Here is a 22,552-nt window from a genome sequence, read left to right as displayed (position 1 = left end):
GATGATAATGATACTGTGGTCACAAAAAAAAAACATAGAGTCTAATCATATACGCTTCGAAACACAACATTCAGTTAATAATGAAACATCGTTTCTAATTGTAAAATTAACACGATTTTAAGTCAGTCGGGACGTTTTTTTTTTGTCAGCCGAGTGTCCAGTTCCCTATGTTCATCCCACTTGAAATCGATATGACCATATAATATGCAGAAGTTTCAATGAACTAATTTACATTTCCATGACGCTTAGGGAATTTTATTACCAAAAAAAAAAAATTAAAAAAAAAAAAAAATATATATATATATATATATATCAAAAAAAGTTTTATATTGATCCTACAAATCTATAGGCCTACCCTTCCCCTTTGCCATTTGCCATATAAAAATAAGAAGTGTACGAGGGTTTGCGTTGTCATGTGAAACATTGAACTCAGGGCCGGCCTGAGGCCACTGCAGCCTATGCGGTCGCAGTGGGCCCCGCGCTTTCATAGGCCCCGCGCGAATTCTAAGTGTACATTATTAAATTAAACCAGTATAACGTATATAAAATAACAGGGTTTTCGCGACCTCCTGATTTTCCAGGGCCTCCAGGAAATCTCATGAAAAGGCAAAATATACGATAAAGTCCTGAACTTTTTTTGAATTTATTCAAATCTCTTGAAGAATAGACGAAATTGACATTTTGGGGTGCCAATAAATAAAAAGTGGCATTGCGAGCTTACATTGGAAAAAAATTATTGCAAAGACGAAAGTAGGCCTATTTTCTAATTAAAAAAATAATAATTTTGACATTATGCTTATCCCTACCCAGACTAGGCCCCGCGCGATCCGTTTCGCATATGGCCCCGAAAATGCTAGGGCCGGCCCTGATTGCACTCATCCTTAATCTTCGGGTTCGAAGAAATTGCCATTTATAAATTTTAGCATTCGAGGTGGTAACCGAGGGACAGAGCGCTAGGCAACGAACAAGAAGGTATTGGGTTCGATCCTGGATGTCATTTATGTTTGCAATATTTCTCTATGCTTCCAATAAACTGTTTAATAATATTTCTGGTTTTAACTTGCTCTGATGGTTATGTTTAGCTCACTGATGATTTCCCCAGAGTAGCATGTATATATTTCAATTAGATTCTCATATAACGCTGACACATTGAGATATATGACATATCGGTTATAAATAAATTAGGAGGGTTGTTGTTTTTAGGCCGACCAATAACACGTGAACATAAAACATAAATGTTTGAGCTATCTTATCTTATAAAATACAGACGTTACTTCACAAAAGAAGATTATTACATCCTACGCGTGTTTCTAGCTCATTATAAATTCATTTGTAATAGACATGAACTGAGCAAAAGAAATATTAAAAGTCGTTATTTCTACTGTGTTTAATAGAACAAAGAACTAATCTTCCATTCGACTTTCGACATTGAATGTGGTCCTTCAAAAGCTCGCTCTAAAACTACGGAGGACCACAAGATCATCGTATCGACGGAGCAAGAGTAAGACTGACATAGACAAGATGAAGGGAAATACAGAAGGCGTGTAGAGGTGAGCATTAGTAAACATTTAGCACAGAACACACAAGTTATATAGACACAATACATATTATGACACAATAGATATATGGACACAATACCTATATATATAGACACAATAGATATTATGATACAATAAATATATAGACACAATAGTTATTATGCCACAATAGATATATAGACACAGTAGATATATAGACACAATATATATTTATAGACACAATATATCTATGGCCTCTTTCAGTCGCGAAATGGCTATGGATCATCTTATTGAAATGAGATGAATGCCTGGGCATTAGCTGTGGTCGGAACGATGTCGCCCACACATCAGTTCCCCCCTCTCCACTCAGCTGATGTATCCAAAGGAACGGCAGTGCCAATACAGTTTGGGGTCAGCGGCGTCTCAGGTTCTGCCAGGGTGTAGCACTGTGTGCTGCAAACTATCTTAGGGTCGCCAGCTCCTGATTTTTCCTCAGGGTTGACTCCCCAAGCCTTTCCCATGATTGGTATAGCTATGATAGATAGACACTATGACAAAACAGATATATAGACACAATAGATATATAGATACAATAGATATATAGATACATAAACACAATAGATATATAGTGTGATGTTGCTTGTTCAGGCTGTCTTGAGGTCAACTATGGATGACTGTTGATTTCAACCAATTACTCTGCAAGCGTTTGGGTATTATTGTTCGGGTGTATTCCGTGTAGTTGATCAACAATCCAGACAAAACAAACACATCGGTTTTAACTAGTAAAGAGATGTAGTCAACGCTGATGAACAACTTCACATATATTTATTCTAATAAAAGGCCACAGTAAAAGTCTCTGTCACTAAACACGTCGTTACCCTAGAGGATTATATCGCTAACTGATTTTCCGGTCTCTAACCCAACATATCCCAAACGTCACTAGTCCCGTTCAATATGCGTCTTCTTTGGTGCGTTGCTAAATAACTAATCTATATAAATAAGGTGTCTAACAATAGATACAATAGATACATAATAGATACATAAACACAATAGATAAATAGAACAACATATATATATATATATATATATATATATATAAACACAATCGATATATATAGACCGCGACCGGGAATTCGCAATATTAGTTAATGCCATACGTTGTTACATAAGTGGCAAAATATGTAGGTTGAAGCTGGGACTACGTATCCACGTGAACTGCTGAACGCCTCATTAATTTTCGTGCTCGAAGAAAAACCTTATCATGTTTAAATATTTGTTGAATGTTCTGAGAAATAGGTCTACTTAATAAGCTTACACATTGCTCTATTACAGGGGGTTCTTAACCTGTGGGTCGCGACCCCTTTGAGGGTTGAATGACAAATTGCCAGGGGTTGCCTAGACCCTAGGAAATTTGGATTTTTGTGTCTATTCGTCATTGAAAGTTGTGTGTGTGTGTGTGTGTATGTGTGTGTGTGTGTGTCCATTCTAACGTGCTGTAACAACGTCTTGGAATATTACCTGGTATTCAAACAATTTCCTACCCCGCCCTGTTTGAGATTGTGTTGCGCCTTCTTCTTCTTCCATTTCCTAGAGCAACTCTTTGCGAAACAAGGTTTTCCAGCTTGTTAGTTATTAAGCCCAAATTCAGAAGCAGACTTGATGCAGAAAATGACATTCGCTGTGCAATTCCTGATATGGTGGGATAGGAGCTAGCTCAACCTTCGTACTACCATTGTAGGCCTACATTGTGAATACGTCAAAGAAAATTAGGTAAATGCAAGCCTGAATAAAAAACCTTTTCTAAATTTTATTATGAGCACACATTTATTTATCTAAAAAGGAAAAAAAAAATTACGGTTGGAGGTCGCCGCCTAATTGTAAATTATATTAAGGGTCGTGGAACTAAAAAGGTTGAGAACCGCTGCTCTATTATAAGGGTGCCAGATCATGTGATATACAGCCTGGACTGTCGTTCGAACCCTGTCCTGCTCGTCACGCGGAAGGTTTTTGTTAGGGCGTAATAATCTTCAATTCTGGTGGAACACCCGAAACATGTAAAACAAATATAATTAAACAATCCAAGTCTCAAAGCACCAAGTACGTGCTCAAATCTTCATGCTAGTTAAATATTAATTAGGTTTGTCTTCGAGTCCAAAGATTAACGATGAATGTAGTATATCCCGTAGCTACCCAGGCCCAGCTGCGACCTACATACTTTGCCACATCCAGCGCAGATATAACCATTTTCCACCGGTGTTCGATTTAGATTTTCTTTTCGCCGTCTGTCCTTAGCAGCGGATTTTCTTTTGGCCTCAAATGTGTATCCCGTGGCCTTTGTAAGTGATCGCCCACTGTCTCGTTCCGTATAAATATAAATACTACTTGAAGTAAATGGTCAAGTTACTTTTACAGACCTTATTACCAACCAGCTGGTCAAGCCATGACAGAGGCATCGATGATAGCAGTTTTGTGTTTTGTCCTTCCTTTCATTCACGTTCAAACTGGTAAGTATTGTATTTGGCTGTTAATTTTAACGAAAATCTGGACACTATGCCAGTAACAAAAGGCTTAATTAATACTGTAAACTTAACTTGTGTTTTTTTTGGTACACTAGACCAGGGGTTCTCAACCTGTGGGTCGCGACCCCCTAGGGGGTCGATTGACGATTTGCCAGGGGTCGCCAAAGACCATCGAAAAAATGAATTGTTTTTATCTATTCTTCTATTGCTGTGTGTGTGTGTGTGGGTGGGGGGAGGGGTCTCAGCAGAGTGGGGGATTGTAAAAAGGGGTCGCCGAGCTTAAAAGGTTGGGAACCGCTGCACTAGACTCTGGCATCCAGTGGCGTAGCTAGAGATTAGGGGGCTCGGGTTGAGGCCTGACTTCTTTAGACGCCCCTGTATTTTAACATTTGACAGCATGACATGAGAAAATGGCGTAATATTTAATGCAAAAACACATTTCGGACACTCATTTGGGGGACCCTCAAGTGGGGGCGCGGGAAATTTTCAAAGTTCGACCCCCTCCACCCCACCTCAGCTATGCCACTGCTCTGGAAAGGTTTTCATGGTATTACTTAATTAATAAAACGAGAAACCTCAACAAAGAAGCTAACTACCACTACAACTAACATTAAAAAGGTAGTTTTAAAAAAAGACAATTCCTCCTTTATTTGAAAGCTGCTTAGATGTCGGAAAAAACTATTCATAGCTAGGATGAATTCATTATATCCGACTTTAGAGTTATATTAAACGTTTGACTTCTCAGTTATAAGGAAATTGAAAGGATTCTCTCTGTTAATTTCTTGTTTCGCTCTTGAGCTAGCATAAAGTGAACTACATTTAACAATACTGCATATTAATAAATATTGTTGCCACATTTTGATCTTTGTGACCAGGTGTAGGACGTAATCATCTTCTTTTTTGAAGTAACGTCTGAATTATATAAGATAAGGTGATAACATCACTTAGCTGCCAAATAGAGAAATCAAGAACTCGAATTCCTAAAACACTTAGATTTTTAATACCAAAATTTTAACGGTAGTCTTTGAGTTCATTCATCTCTAACAAGTAACGGACACTTCCCATCGCATAGGAACTCATATGTCATTGCACTGACCACACGAAGTCCTCGTTAACATTCAGCTACAGGAGCAAACATGATACATCATAATACAGACCTCAAGGAATTTACACACCTCACAGACATCACATGCATCAGAGACCTCACAGATATCACAGTCGTCAAAGACTTCAAGGAATTAACAGACCTCACAGAGTTCAATGTTCAGATACATCACATCCCTCACAGACATCACAGAGACCTCATAGACATCACAGAAACCTTACAGACATCACAGAGACCTTACAGACATTATAGAGACCTTAGAGACATCACAGATACCTCACAGACATCACAGAGACCTTACAGACATTATAGAGACCTTAGAGACATCACAGATACCTCACAGACATCACAGAGGCCTTACAGACATTATAGAGACCTTAGAGACATCACAGATATCTCACAGACATCACAGAGGCCTTACAGACATTATAGAGACCTTAGAGACACCACAGATACCTCACAGACATCACAGAGGCCTTACAGACATTATAGAGACCTTAGAGACATCACAGATACCTCACAGACATCACAGAGGCCTTACAGACATTATAGAGACCTTAGAGACATCACAGATATCTCACAGACATCACAGAGGCCTTACAGACATTATAGAGACCTTAGAGACATCGCAGATATCTCACAGACATCACAGAGGCCTTACAGACATTATAGAGACCTTAGAGACATCACAGATACCTCACAGACATCACAGAGGCCTTACAGACATTATAGAGACCTTAGAGACATCACAGATATCTCACAGACATCACAGAGGCCTTACAGACATTATAGAGACCTTAGAGACATCACAGATACCTCACAGACATCACAGAGGCCTTACAGACATTATAGAGACCTTAGAGACATCACAGATACCTCACAGACATCACAGAGGCTTTACAGACATTATAGAGACCTTAGAGACATCGGAAGACATCCCGAAGACACAGATACCTCACAGACATGGCAGATACCTCAGAGAGTTCAGAGGTATCACTATCGTCAGAGACCTTAAAAATTTCACAAACCTCACAGAAATTACATAAATTACAAACCTCACAAACTTCATAGACATAAAAAAAAACAAGTTACAGACATCACTGACCTTACAAGTATCATATAATTCACAGGTATCACATAACTCACACATTTCACAGGTATCACAAAATTCACATGTATCTAATAAGTCACAGACCTCACATGTATCACATAACTCACACACCTCACACGTATCCCAGACCTCACAGGTATCACATTGCTCACAGACCTCACTTACTTCCTAGATCTCACAGACTACACAGACCCTTCAGACATTACAGACCCCACACACAACTCTGCTTGAACATTTTATTCCTGATTTATGAACCGGTGTTGCTTTTATTCTTTCATAGATGTGCAGTCTGGAACATGTAGATATAGATGTGGGTCTGTAGTACAGTCCGATTGTTACTGCGATGACTTGTGCTGGCTTTATAAAGACTGTTGTCCAGACTTTTACCAGGAGTGTCGTGGCGTAGCTCTCTATCCCCAGCCTGTGACACTTAAGAATTTGTTTACATATTGGAGAACTTCGATTTTAATTCAATCGTCCCAATGCACAAGAACTATGAACGGAGACTATTGGGTGGTTTCCAAATGTAGCTTGAACCCAGAGATACAACTGAAATTCAAAGAATCACTCTATAACATCAAACAAATGAAAACAAAGGATTCTTTTTTAAATTACGTCTCAAGTTTTACTTTGCAGGATGTCGTGAAAGGTTGTGAAAAATTGTTGACATTCAAAGATCGCCAAACTGGCATATTTATCCATTTTCTTTTCAGCAATTTTCAAATGGAAAAACATTTCACTTTTGCCAACGTGTTTTGTGCTTTCTGTAATGGTTTTATTTTAACACCTAATGATAAGAATCTCAAGTGTTTGAGTGAAGTCAGCTACGATGTATCTACCCTGTCGTTCCCAACACTGGCTGAATATCTCACAGAAATTCAATGTGAATTTTTTCAAGATTCTTCGATAATGCGAACATGTTCACTAATGAATATTGAAACTAGAATCGCGTCAGAAAAGAAGAATACAAATGATTCAGTTAGCAAAGTGTCTAACAGTGTCACAGAATTATCTAGACAAAGCCTTACACTAGATGCACTGAAAAACTTGTTTGGTTCATATATTAATCAAACTAACCGCTCAGAAAGTACAAACACAAAGCCCATAGACGATAGCAAAAATGAATTATATTTCTCATCTAAATCACTTCTAAAGAATACACTAAATGAACTGAAACATACAGATATACATGGAAATAACAAAAATACAAAATCTTGTAATAGGAATGAAACTTACTGTCATTGGATTGGGCAGTGTGTCCATGTTTTCTGTCCCGAGGGATTTGTACACTACGTAGGTAAATGTTTCCAATACATTACCTGTGATTACTCTCTGACATCAAACAATCATTGCTTTGCGTGGCGTGAAACAGTCAAAGGTAAATTTATTCCAATATCTAAATTATTTAGAGACCCTGGATTTCCTAAGATGTATGTTAAAGCAACGTTTGAATTTTCTGACCCCCTTCAATCAGTAATGAATCTATCTCTGGAAGATTTTATTTTGTATCCCGATGATGTTAAAATGAATACGATTATGACAAATGAAACTCTTTCACCTGACAAAGTCTTGACATTTTTAAAGCTGAATTTAGCATCGAAATGTCAAATGACACATATAAAAAATGTCATGCATGACTTTGACAAATATATTTCTGCAAATTCAAATCTAAAAACACAGAATAATGTGGACGATGTAGCTAAGATAACGGAATCGATTACGTATTTTAGGTGCAATAATCGGCGCAACTATCAAAGACATTCTCCATCTAGTTCTGTGGACAATCAGTACTTGAATGAGACACATAAACTAATAGGACTAAGGAATTATTGCGAGCACTTTCTTGCAAAACAAACCAATCTTTTCGAAGCTGAATTAAAAAATAATGACATGTGCATGCTTTATGTAATAAAAGCATTAGCTGCGGAGAATCTAATGATCACGATGATACAAATAATGAGGACAATTTTTCAATTCTTTGTAAATCATCCTGAAGATATTGTTAAGAAAATATATTTGACATTTTCCAATAACATGTTTGGTATTTCAAAACTTGTCAACTTGTCAACACAGACCGGAGATTTTAAAGTAGTCAACGGAAGCTATTCTAACATCACGTGTAAAGAAGGAAGAACTTTGACCTTTTCTCAAGTAGATGTAACACATGTGCAAGATGACGTAACACTCAAAATTTACTTAAATCCCGAAGAGCTGCCTATAGACAATGTTTGGTTTGAACTTGCCATGTCTGTTGATATTTATGAGCCGGTGATTGAGAATTGTATCCTATCACTTTGTGTGTTGCCCGGCGACATTACGAGATTCTGTCCTCATTCTACGTTCCTCAAGATTCCCTACTCTCAGGTTGTGTTTTATAAAAGTCTTCTGCTGGTATCAGAAGATAGTTCACAAGTTGAAGAGTTCCTCAGAGAAAACAAACACACTTTTCAGTCACCAAAGATCTTTCTGGACCTTTTGAAATCTTCTCTTCCTAATGTTTTGGTCTATTCCAAGACTTCTTATATAAAAACCAACAGTGGAGTTGTACTGTGTGTTGATCCTAGCAACATTTACAAAAATGATACAAGTTTTATCCTCAATCTTTATCAGAACTCTATCGATCAAATTTGCTCCTCAATTTTATTGCTGAAATTCAGCGTTGTCTTGCAGATTCTAAGAAATACGTGAAGCCGGAAATGTCATTACACCAGTGCTCATTAAGCTAAAAATTATGTTGATCCATTCAAAGATGTTGAAAGATTTTGCTCAATATAATAATTTTAGGCAATTTACTACGCTTATATCAACCCACTGTCTCACTCTGTCTGTCTGGTAAAAAGTTTGTACACGTTATTTCTCCCACACCAAATCTCGGATCAAGCTGAAACTTCGCACAATTATTTCTTTTACCTGACAAAACAAGAATCAGTAATTTGTTTAAATCGATTAGTTAATTAACTATTGGTTATTAATTATTTTGTTTGGTATTGAACAAGGGAAAGAAATTGTTCTTGACTGAAGTGGTGGTAGTAAGAAACTAGTCCCCTTTATTCTTTGCTTTAAAGTTTGAAACTAACAACAGATAACTATAAAACCTTTTTTTTTTATTAGCACTTCTCTGGTAAAGAACGTGAAGTCCAGGTCGTTTAAATTTAAATTTTTACCTACTGATGCCCCCTTAAAGCCCTGTTTGTATTTGGTTATAATTTGAGTTTTTTCGGCATTTTTCTGCATGCCATATGCGGTGGAAGTTTTGTCAATGTGCATCATCCAATCAGCTAGTTTTTCTTCTGTTCCTGCTAGGCCATCAATGTCATCTGCGAAGCGCAATTTAGTCATTCTTCTTCCTCCAATACTGAGAGTACCTTCGTAGCCCTCCAGGGCATCTTCCATTATCCTTTCAAGGAAGATATTGAAGAGTGTTGGTGAAAGTAGGCAGCCTTGTCTTACTCCAACTGTGGTTTTGAACCAGTCCCCAATATTATTGTTGAAGTACACCGCACAGGTGGCCTCCTTGTAGAGGTTCTGGATTAATTGTATATCAACAATAAATAAGGAATTTAGTTTGGCATTCAATCAGCTTTATTCATTCATTGTATATCAACGAGCAAAATATCTAAAGCCATATTACAAGGTCTTCGGGGCTCGCAAAGACCTTCCTACAGGGAACAGTACCAGGAAAAAGAAGAAGAGGCAGACAAAGAAAGCGATGGGAGGACAACATTTAATAATGGTTTGAACCAAACATTTTTTAAATGTATTTTTTTTTAAATATTTTATATATCAAGTTTTATAATGGAGGTATTGTTTATTTTTTTTAAATGTATTTTTTAAAAATATTTTTCTTGACATTGGATAATTTTATAATGGAAACAAGAATATTTGCATTTACTTTATTGAATTATTTCACAGCGGTCTCGTGAAATAGAGATTTGTTACTGTTCATTGATCGTCTAAACTACACCGGCACTGTGTGGAGAATAATCCAATAAGAGAGTCATATACTTTTTGTTTTATTAGATTTAGTATTATCACCGCGTTATTTTAGATCAGCGATTCTCAGCCTTATTAGCTCAGCGACCCCTAATACGATTCACCAGTAGGCAGCGAGCTCCTACCGTAAAATTATTTCATTCAAAGTGCTGTGATTTTGCTCATGTAATAGAATCGTAATCAAATATTAAACCTTGAATGTATTTACATAGCAAAAGATTTATAATCATTGTCTGCCACGTTAATTTGTTATTCTCTACGAATGAGAATTCTATTTTTAAAGAAAAACAAAAAGGAGTAGCTATCAATGGAAAAATATGTTTACCTTCAAGCAGTGATGTTACACTCACTAAAAGGTCGTTCTGTATCTTCTGGTCATATGTTCGTGTTCTTAAATCTCCTCCCCCTCATGTTCTTTATTTCATTTTATTAAAGATACACAATCCTTGTATGACTTATTTTGTAACTTCCTAACCAGAGTAATATCCCTTTACTTCACACATTAAAGTGTAAATGTGTAAACATTCTTTAGTCAAAACTGTGCTTATTACAACACGACAAGAAATGGCCAAAATTAAAACTTACAGTGAAAAGTAGACGAAAAACCAAAATTTCCAATGGTCTTAGGTGACCCCCCTGGCTAATAGTCATTATCGCGACTAGTTATTTGTTTAGCAAAACTGTACTCAAACGTAATAACTTTAATTGGGAAGCGTGGTCGAGAGGCCAAGTGCGCTTGAACTTGGCTTGGCTTGGCTACCTATGAAGGGGCTCGAGGTTCGACTCGGGCAGAGTTGTGTTTACTAAAGCCATCACAGAAAAACAACTCCTAGATATCCCCTCCCCCCCCCCCCCCAACTGGTCCATAACTGAGATTGGACCAAAAGCGCTCTGAGCATGCTATAAGCATGAAAGTAGCGCTATATAAAAGCTATAATAATAATAATAATAATATTTGGCTTGAAATTCTAAAATGGAGACTAGGTTTTTTGGTTAATTCTCAATTTGTAGCTGATGGGCAAGCGTTAAGGTTTACGGGTGCAGAATTGCAGAAATATGTAAAGGAACAGAAGGAGGATTATGAAAAGGCAGAACAGGCAAGATTTGAAAGAGAATAAAGGCTTAGGAAGGAACAAAAAGCGAATGAGGAACGCATCAAGAAGGAGGAACATGAACGATGGAAAGAGAGAGAAACCGTATTAACTAAAAAGAGGCAAGAAGAATTAGAATTAGCAAGGCTCAAGGAGAAAAGTGTGGAGAAAGAATTGCAGAAAGGAGTTAAGTCTGAGAAAGAAAGGGGAGTTGAAGGCACAAGACAATCATATAAGAACATTATTGACAAGTTGGACACAAGCTTTCAACACACGAAAGAGGACGAAGATTGAATGGATTTTTTTTTTAACTTTGTTTGAGGCGGCGGCAACAAGATGTTGTGTAGAGAAGAAAAATTGGGCTTTGTTGCTATCATATAAGTTAACTTCGAAACTGACTAATTTCATGTTACAAGATGATTTGTTTAAGAATGAGAAATCTTTTTGTCTTGATGCTAGTGTACTCTAGTTTTCAGGAGAATTTTCTTGCAGTTTTGTGTACTGTTGAGATAACTGTAGTCTTTTTTTTTCAAAATTAACAGTTCGTAGAGGAAGGGGACTGTCGCAACATGTTAGTTGTATAGTTAAACCGTACTGAATCTAATAGCGCCGCTTTCTTCAATAAGCGATGACGTCATTTTTGCTATTTTATTGATGTGCAGTTTTTTTTCTCCCCTTGTGGCTTCGTCGTAATTTTTTTATATGACGTCAATTTTTTCCATCTTGTACGTTTGGTATATTCACGCCATATTGAACTACAGAGTCAAGCTGTATGTTTTGAGTTCCTGAATTTTCAAAGCGCTTTACGTTACTGGACAGCCTTAGCGTTTGCCTTGGTTATATTCTTGAAGGACTATTTGACCTTTGTTTAGGGTGAATTTTATTGTAAAGATATTTAATTATTGATTCGGTCGTATTTGTATATTGTAGTTAGATTAGAAGATTAGAAGAATCAGGTTCCAGTGTTCAGTCTTGATGTTAAATTGTGATGTTGTGAGTTTTGGTGCTAAACTTTGATTATCTTCATCGTTGGCGAACATTTGTCTTGGCTAGAAGATTTTTGTGTTACCATGAACATTCGTCTTGGCTAGAAGATACTTGTGTTACCATGAACATTCGTCTTGGCTAGAAGATACTCGTGTTAACATGAACATTAGTCTTGGCTAGAAGATACTTGTGTTACCATGAACATTCGTCTTGGCTAGAAGATACTCGTGTTAACATGAACATTAGTCTTGGCTAGAAGATACTTGTGTTACCATGAACATTCGTCTTGGCTAGAAGATACTTGTGTTACCATGAACATTCGTCTTGGCTAGAAGATACTTGTGTTACCATGAACATTCGTCTTGGCTAGAAGATACTTGTGTTACCATGAACATTCGTCTTGGCTAGAAGATACTCGTGTTAACATGAACATACGTCTTGGCTAGAAGATACTTGTGTTACCATGAACATACGCCTTGGCTAGAAGATACTTGTGTTACCATGAACATTCGTCTTGGCTAGAAGATACTTGTGTTACCATGAACATACGCCTTGGCTAGAAGATACTTGTGTTACCATGAACATTCGTCTTGGCTAGAAGATACTCGTGTTAACATGAACATTAGTCTTGGCTAGAAGATACTTGTGTTACCATGAACATTCGTCTTGGCTAGAAGATACTTGTGTTACCATGAACATTCGTCTTGGCTAGAAGATACTTGTGTTACCATGAACATACGCCTTGGCTAGAAGATACTTGTGTTACCATGAACATTCGTCTTGGCTAGAAGATACTAGTGTTACCATGAACATTCGTCTTGGCTAGAAGATACTTGTGTTACCATGAGCATTCGTCTTGGCTAGAAGATACTTGTGTTACCATGAGCATTCGTCTTGGCTAGAAGATACTTGTGTTACCATGAGCATTCGTCTTGGCTAGAAGATACTTGTGTTACCATGAACATTCGTCTTGGCTAGAAGATACTTGTGTTACCATGAACATTCGTCTTGGCTAGAAGATACTAGTGTTACCATGAACATTCGTCTTGGCTAGAAGATACTTGTGTTACCATGAGCATTCGTCTTGGCTAGAAGATACTTGTGTTACCATGAGCATTCGTCTTGGCTAGAAGATACTTGTGTTACCATGAGCATTCGTCTTGGCTAGAAGATACTTGTGTTACCATGAACATTCGTCTTGGCTAGAAGATACTTGTGTTACCATGAACATTCGTTTTGGCTAGAAGATACTTGTGTTACCATGAGCATTCGTCTTGGCTAGAAGATACTTGTGTTACCATGAACATTCGTCTTGGCTAGAAGATACTTGTGTTACCATGAACATTCGTCTTGGCTAGAAGATACTTGTGTTACCATGAACATACGTCTTGGCTAGAAGATACTTGTGTTACCATGAACATTCGTCTTGGCTAGAAGATACTTGTGTTACCATGAACATTCGTCTTGGCTAGAAGATACTTGTGTTAACATGAACATACGTCTTGGCTAGAAGATACTTGTGTTACCATGAACATACGCCTTGGCTAGAAGATACTTGTGTTACCATGAACATTCGTCTTGGCTAGAAGATACTTGTGTTACCATGAACATACGCCTTGGCTAGAAGATACTTGTGTTACCATGAACATTCGTCTTGGCTAGAAGATACTCGTGTTAACATGAACATTAGTCTTGGCTAGAAGATACTTGTGTTACCATGAACATTCGTCTTGGCTAGAAGATACTTGTGTTACCATGAACATTCGTCTTGGCTAGAAGATACTTGTGTTACCATGAACATACGCCTTGGCTAGAAGATACTTGTGTTACCATGAACATTCGTCTTGGCTAGAAGATACTAGTGTTACCATGAACATTCGTCTTGGCTAGAAGATACTTGTGTTACCATGAGCATTCGTCTTGGCTAGAAGATACTTGTGTTACCATGAGCATTCGTCTTGGCTAGAAGATACTTGTGTTACCATGAGCATTCGTCTTGGCTAGAAGATACTTGTGTTACCATGAACATTCGTCTTGGCTAGAAGATACTTGTGTTACCATGAACATTCGTCTTGGCTAGAAGATACTAGTGTTACCATGAACATTCGTCTTGGCTAGAAGATACTTGTGTTACCATGAGCATTCGTCTTGGCTAGAAGATACTTGTGTTACCATGAGCATTCGTCTTGGCTAGAAGATACTTGTGTTACCATGAGCATTCGTCTTGGCTAGAAGATACTTGTGTTACCATGAACATTCGTCTTGGCTAGAAGATACTTGTGTTACCATGAACATTCGTTTTGGCTAGAAGATACTTGTGTTACCATGAGCATTCGTCTTGGCTAGAAGATACTTGTGTTACCATGAACATTCGTCTTGGCTAGAAGATACTTGTGTTACCATGAACATTCGTCTTGGCTAGAAGATACTTGTGTTACCATGAACATACGTCTTGGCTAGAAGATACTTGTGTTACCATGAACATTCGTCTTGGCTAGAAGATACTTGTGTTACCATGAACATTCGTCTTGGCTAGAAGATACTTGTGTTACCATGAACATTCGCTCTGGCTAGAAGATACTTGTGTTACCATGAACATTCGTCTTGGCTAGAAGATACTTGTGTTACCATGAACATTCGTATTGGCTAGAAGATACTTGTGTTACCATGAAAATTTGTCTTGGCTAGAAGATACTTGTGTTACCATGAAAATTCGTCTTGGCTAGAAGATACTTGTGTTACCATGAGCATTCGTCTTGGCTAGAAGATACTTGTGTTACCATGAACATTCGTCTTGGCTAGAAGATACTTGTGCTACCATGAACATTTTTAATGAAGTGAACTGAACCTATTACATAATCTTTGTATTGAAACGAAATATTGTTGAGGTCAATATTATTGGACATCAAACTATAAGATGGTTTTTTTAAAAATACTATTTAAGTATTTAATTGAACTGTGCTATCCATTTCATATCATACTATATGTACTTGTATTCATTCTTTTCATTCCTATTAGTCATATGCCATTTCATTCAAGACAGCCTGAACAAGCAACATCACAGTAGGAATCTGTTAGACACCTTATTTATAGTTTAGTTATTTAGCGACGCACCATAGAAGACGCATATTGAACGGGACTAGTGACGTTTGGGATATGTTGGGTTAGAGACCGGAAAATCAGTTAGCGATAGAATCCTTCAGGGTAACGACGTGTTTAGTGACAGAGACTTTTACTGTGGCCTTTTATTAGAATAAATATATGTGAAGTTGTTCATCAGCGTTGACTACATCTCTTCACTAGTTAAAACCGATGTGTTTGTTTTTGTCTGGATTGTTGATCAACTACACGGAATACACCCGAACAATTACACCCAAACGCTTGCAGAGTAATTGGTTGAAATTCAACAGTCATCCATAGTTGACCTCAAGACAGCCTGAACAAGCAACATCACAGTGGCGACCCCGAACCTCGAAGCCGAACCTCGAACATTGAACCGAACCTCGAACCGGACCTCGAAGCTGAACGTTTACTCAGGTGAGGGTCGTGCACTCGAAGTTATAAAGTTTCATCGGAGTACGGCTGAACACAGCATCATCGCAGAGTGACTTTGTTCTAGATCTACATGCAGTCGTCGCCTGTTTGATCGTACGTTCAACGAGCCGTTAACTCAGGGTGACCTTCGTCAGGACAGTGATCATCGCAACGTCTGGTCTACTCAACCAGTATATTATCAAAGCCTGATCTTCATATGCTGAATCGACCTACAACCAGAGGAACCGTTCATTCATAACGGGTGAGAGATCGTTAGTGAACCTGTTGGACATATTTTTTTCTTCGCTTGAGAAAACAGTCGTAGGAGCCACATCGAGTATCAAGTTTTACCTCGTCAGTTTTGAGAAGGACAGTTTGCCCGCTGTCAGAAGTATTGTGAGTACTACAAGTTTGGTAGCTAACTAAATCGCTTTGTCGTCTTACCCTTTGAGAGATTCTTGTGGAGCAGTTTGCTCATTGAACCGGTTGCTTGCCACTTTTATAACGGTCACTGTGTTTAACCTTTGGAAGGTTAGTGAAATCGTATTTATCGTTGCTGAACATTTATTTATTTATTATACGTTGGGCTAGACCATATCTAGACTTGCTGATATTGAAGTAGTGGAAACAGCTACATCCACTTAATTTTGTTGAAAACCGTTAATCGTATAACGGAACGTCGTCGGAGGTGACCTTGGTCTCACCTAGTCTACATTGGACATTTTGATCTAGTGAAGCAGCATACAACAGCAAACTTCGTCGTACTACCAGAGTAGCAGCAGAAGCAGTGAACTATTTTAGAGAACCGTTATTCGTCAGCCCAGATCAAGTCATCGTCAAGAAAGTCGTTAATGGAACTCTGACAAAGAAAACAGCCCTGCGACTCTTTTTTCTATACAAACTCAACAGTTTTAAATTAAATAAAAAGATCCTTGAGACATTTTACGGCGCGACTGTACAAAATCTGCTAACATACGGAATAAGTTGTTGGCAAGGCAACGCCTCATCTAAACTGTTGCAACGTCTAGAAAACATCATTAAAAAAGCATCAAAAATTACACTCACAACATTACCACATTTAAAGGAACTTTTTGAACAAACGTGCCTAAGAAAAATCGAAAAAATCTTGGAAGACAACGGCCACCCGCTCCATCAGAACTACGCCAGGTCGTCGCGAAGTGGGCGACTGCTGTCAATCAAAACAAGAACGGAGCGGTACAAAAACTCGTTCGTACCTCACTCGGTCAGACTCTATCACCGCCACTCATTGATCAGGGAACATGAAATGCACCAAGATACCTGTGTGTAGTCGCTGAATGAACTCTTTATGTTGTCTGTTGTATTTATGTGTATTTTTCTGTTGTGTTGTCTTTATATGAGAAACGAGTCCTTGTAATCACAACAAATTTCCGTAAGGATCAATAAAGCAGTCTTAGTCTTAGTCTTAATCGTCAGCCCAGATCAAGTCATCGTCAAGAAAGTCGTTATTCGTCCGCCCAGATCAAGTCATCGTCAAGAAATTCGTTATTCGCCAGTCGTCCAGATCAAGTTGCCGTCAAGAGACTGTTATTTGTCAGTAGTCGTCTACGCAAATCAAGTCGTCGCCAGGAGAACCGTTAACCTATTCGTCAGTAACTGTGTACACAAAGTAGTCGGAACTACACATACGCTCATCAACAGTCGTCGAAGAAACTGAAACATTTTGCTGTGGCATATCAAGACATCTGTGGCATTACGTGGGATACTCGACACGGATTGTATCCGCTGGTAGCACCGGAGAACCACAAAAATCTCTCAAAGGGTAAGACAACAGAGCGATTTAGTTAGCTACCAAACTTGTAGTACTCACAATACTTCTGACAGCGGGCAAACTGTCCTTCTCAAAACTGACGAGGTAAAACTTGATACTCGATGTGGCTCCTACGACTGTTTTCTCAAGCGAAGAAAAAATATGTCCAACAGGTTCACTAACGATCTCTCACCCGTTATGAATGAACGGTTCCTCTGGTAGTAGGCCGATTCAGCATATGAAGATCAGGCTTTGATAATATACTGGTTGAGTAGACCAGACGTTGCGATGATTACTGTCCTGACGAAGGTCACCCTGAGTTAACGGCTCGTTGAACTTACGATCAAACAGGCGACGACTGCATGTAGATCTAGAACAAAGTCACTCTGCGATGATGCTGTGTTCAGCCGTACTCCGATGAAACTTTATATCTTCGAGTGCACGACCCTCACCTGAGTAAACGTTCAACTTCGAGGTCCGGTTCAATGTTCGGCTTCAAGGTTCGGGTTCATCCGGGCTTCGGGCGTCGGGGGTCGCCACTGTGATGTTGCTTGTTCAGGCTGTCTTGAGGTCAACTATGGATGACTGTTGGATTTCAACCAATTACTCTGCAAGCGTTTGGGTGTAATTGTTCGGGTGTATTCCGTGTAGTTGATCAACAATCCAGACAAAAACAAACACATCGGTTTTAACTAGTGAAGAGATGTAGTCAACACTGATGAACAACTTCACATATATTTATTTTAATAAAAGGCCACAGTAAAAGTCTCTGTCACTAAACACGTCGTTACCCTGGAGTATTCTATCGCTAACTGATTTTCCGGTCTCTAACCCAACATATCCCAAACGTCACTAGTCCCGTTCAATATGCGTCTTCTATGGTGCGTCGCTAAATAACTAAACTATAAATAAGGTGTCTAACAGTGTGTATGGCGTGTCTGTTGGGCTAAACTTTGGGACTGATGTATAATTGAATAGAAAGAAATTATAATTTAATTTTGACAGAAACGCACATTAAAATCAAAATGGATATTTTAATACGCAGATAATTTGACACTTATAATTAAATAATCAAAGTCCTGACAGTCATTCGACTCCCGAAGGGTTCGCGACCGGCTGGGTGAGAACCCCTGTTTTAGATGGTCATTGGGTGACATTGGGTTCATATTATAATGTTATATGTAGGCATATATGTAGGTCATTGGGTGACATTGGCTTCGTATTATAATGTTATATGTAGGCATATTCGTAGGTCACTGGGTGACATTGGGTTCATATTATAATGTTATATGTAGGCATATTTGTAGGTCACTGGGTGACATTGGGTTCATATTATAATGTTATATGTAGGCATATTCGTAGGTCACTGGGTGACATTGGGTTCATATTATAATGTTATATGTAGGCATATTAGTAGGTCACTGGGTGACATTGGGTTCATATTATAATGTTATATGTAGGCATATATGTAGGGCATTGGGTGACATTGGGTTCATACTATAATGTTATATGTAGGCATATATGTAGGTCACTGGGTGACATTGGGTTCATACTATAATGTTATATGTAGGTATTACCAGGAGGAATACTTGCACGTTTATACCTCTCTCGTAAATGAGGAAATAACTCTTGATGTAGCGGACACAAATAATATGTTTAATATCTATAATAACACCACAGAGGAAATATGATACACAATTCAAGAATATCAGTAATAATCCTTTATAGAAATACATGATAATAACTTAACTACCCTGATAGAAATCTCAACTAACTTATTATAACTCTTATAGTGAATGCTTACAATGTAGAGACTACATTCAATGACTGCCCTTTAGTGGCTTCTCCTACTGACTGCTATCAAGTCCTTGCCTAGCTTAATTTAAGGTTAAATATACATGAGTGGTGAATGACTCTCTTAATATAGAAATAGGGTATTTCATGGAACCAACTTTGAGGGGGTGACAAGTATTTAAAACTATTAATGTTAAGCATCATAACTTTAAAAAAAAATCGAACAAAAATAAAAATTTACATTGCCAATTTTAATTTATCTTTATATTGCTAATCCTACAACCATACAAATATTACAGTAGATTAAAAGTGGCCGATACCATAGACTCTTATCTAAGGACACGATGGACAGCAGTGGCCATCCTTTACGGAAGGCCTTGCATCTCCTTTACACCTGGGCCAGCCACACTCGATAGTGGCACAGTCGTATTTCCCGTTCAAGCAGTAACAAGTTGTACACGGGTTCGGTTTGAATCTGTAGCCATTCTAAGAAGAAAAAAAAAATCCTTTTCAAAACAAAAAACAAAAGCTTATTTAAAGGGGAAGAACTCCGTCCTTAAAACTCTATCAACCACCAATGTAGAAGCTATTTCCCTTATTCAATATCAAATAAAATAATTCATGAAGATTATTTTTTTATTGATCCATGTTTTGTTAGGTTCAAAAATAATTAATAACATTCAGCAACATGAGCAAAAATGACACGTCATAATACAGACCTCAAGGAATTTATATACCACAGAGACATCGCATTGCTCAGAGACCTCACATATACCACAAAGACCTCACAGACCCCACAAAGACCTCACAGACCCCACAGAGACCTCACATATACCACAAAGACCTCACATATACCACAAAGACCTCACAGACCTTACAGAGACCTCACAGAGCTCAGAGACCTCACAGAGACATCACAGAAACCTCACAGACATTTCAGAGACCTCAGAGGCACCACAGAGACCTCACAGACATCACAACGACCTTAGAGAGTTCAGGGGTATCCCTATCGTCAGAGACTTTAAAAGTTTCACAAATCTCACAGAAATTACAGAAATGACAAACCTCATAAGCATCATAATTTCAAAAAAAAAAATCGAACAAAAATAAAAATTTACATTGACAATTTTAATTTATCCTTATATTGCTAATCATACAACCATACAAATATTACAGTAGATTAAAAGTGGCCGATACCACAGTCTCTTATCTAAGGACACGATGGACAGCAGTGGCCTTTCTTTACGGAAGGCCTTGCATTTCCTTTACACCTGGGCCAGCCACACGCGATAGTGGCACAGTCGTATTTCCCGTCGGTGCAGTAACAAGTTGTACACGGGTTCGGTTTGAATCTATAGCCATTCTAAGAAGAAAAAAAAAATCCTTTTCAAAACAAAAACACAAAAGCTTATCTAAAGGGGAAGAACTCCGTCCTTAAAACTCTATCAACCACCAATGTAGAAGCTATTTCCCTTATTCAATATGAAATAAAATAATTCATTAAGAATTTTTGTTTATTGATCCATGTTTTGTTAGGTTCAAAAATAATTAATAACATTCAGCAACATGAGCAAAAATGACACGTCATAATACAGACCTCAAGGAATTTATATACCACAGAGACATCGCAGTGCTCAGAGACCTCACATTTATCACAGAGACCTCACATATATCACAGAGACCTCACAGACATCACAGAGACCTCACAGACATCACAGAGACCTCACAGAGCTCAGAGACCTCACAGAGACATCACAGAAACCTCACAGACATTTCAGAGACCTCAGAGGCACCACAGAGACCTCACAGACATCACAACGACCTCAGAGAGCTCAGGGGTATCACTATCGTCAGAGACTTTAAAAGTTTCACAAATTACACAGAAATTACAGAAATGACAAACCTCATAAGCATCATAATTTAAACAAAAAAAAAACGAACAAAAATAAACATTTACATTGACAATTTTAATTTATCTTCATATTGCTAATCATACAACCATACAAATATTACAGTAGATTAAAAGTGGCCGATACCACAGTCTCTTATCTAAGGACACGATGGACAGCAGTGGCCTTTCTTTACGGAAGGCCTTGCATTTCCTTTACACCTGGGCCAGCCACACGCGATAGTGGAACAGTCGTATTTCCCGTCGGTGCAGTAACAAGTTGTACACGGGTTCGGTTGGAATCTGTAGCCATTCTAAGAAGAAAAAAAAATCCTTTTCAAAACAAAAAACAAAAGCTTATCTAAAGGGGAAGAACTCCGTCCTTAAAACTCTATCAACCACCAATGTAGAAGCTATTTCCCTTATTCAATATGAAATAAAATAATTCATTAAGAATTTTTGTTTATGGATCCATGTTTTGTTAGGTTCAAAAATAATTAAAAACATTCAGCAACATGAGCGAAAATGACACGTCATAGTACAGACCTCAAGGAATTTATATACCACAGAGACATCGCAGTGCTCAGAGACCTCACATTTATCACAGAGACCTCACATATATCACAGAGACCTCACAGACATCACAGAGACCTCACAGACGTCACAGAGACCTCACAGAGCTCAGAGACCTCACAGAGACATCACAGAAACCTCACAGACATTTCAGAGACCTCAGAGGCACCACAGAGACCTCACAGACATCACAACGACCTTAGAGAGTTCAGGGGTATCCCTATCGTCAGAGACTTTAAAAGTTTCACAAATCTCACAGAAATTACAGAAATGACAAACCTCATAAGCATCATAATTTCAAAAAAAAAAATCGAACAAAAATAAAAATTTACATTGACAATTTTAATTTATCCTTATATTGCTAATCATACAACCATACAAATATTACAGTAGATTAAAAGTGGCCGATACCACAGTCTCTTATCTAAGGACACGATGGACAGCAGTGGCCTTTCTTTACGGAAGGCCTTGCATTTCCTTTACACCTGGGCCAGCCACACGCGATAGTGGCACAGTCGTATTTCCCGTCGGTGCAGTAACAAGTTGTACACGGGTTCGGTTTGAATCTATAGCCATTCTAAGAAGAAAAAAAAATCCTTTTCAAAACAAAAACACAAAAGCTTATCTAAAGGGGAAGAACTCCGTCCTTAA

The 22,552-nt window shown here is 38.1% G+C and overlaps 2 long non-coding RNA genes across 3 annotated transcripts; one reads left to right on the top strand and one right to left on the bottom strand.

Moving 5' to 3' along the window:
- Window positions 1–1,412: 1,412 nt before the first annotated feature.
- On the top strand, window positions 1,413–7,059 carry LOC106079739 (uncharacterized). Its single transcript, XR_008777712.1, has 3 exons — window positions 1,413–1,550; window positions 3,930–4,021; window positions 6,533–7,059. It is a non-coding gene; the product is annotated as an uncharacterized LOC106079739 (long non-coding RNA).
- On the bottom strand, window positions 5,409–21,953 carry LOC129926021 (uncharacterized). Of its 2 annotated transcripts, none has more exons than XR_008777711.1 (3): window positions 20,343–21,953; window positions 20,245–20,264; window positions 5,409–5,437 (listed from the first exon to the last, which is right to left on the bottom strand). It is a non-coding gene; the product is annotated as an uncharacterized LOC129926021 (long non-coding RNA). The 2 variants fall into 2 exon arrangements; XR_008777710.1 differs by lacking the exon at window positions 5,409–5,437 and having other exon boundaries at window positions 19,933–20,264; window positions 20,343–21,142; window positions 21,181–21,953.
- Between the last annotated feature and the right edge of the window lie 599 nt (window positions 21,954–22,552).

Source organism: Biomphalaria glabrata, chromosome 4 (assembly GCF_947242115.1).
Source record: "Biomphalaria glabrata chromosome 4, xgBioGlab47.1, whole genome shotgun sequence".
Taxonomy (NCBI): Eukaryota; Metazoa; Mollusca; class Gastropoda; family Planorbidae; genus Biomphalaria; species Biomphalaria glabrata.
This window is presented reverse-complemented; position numbering and strand designations above follow the sequence as displayed.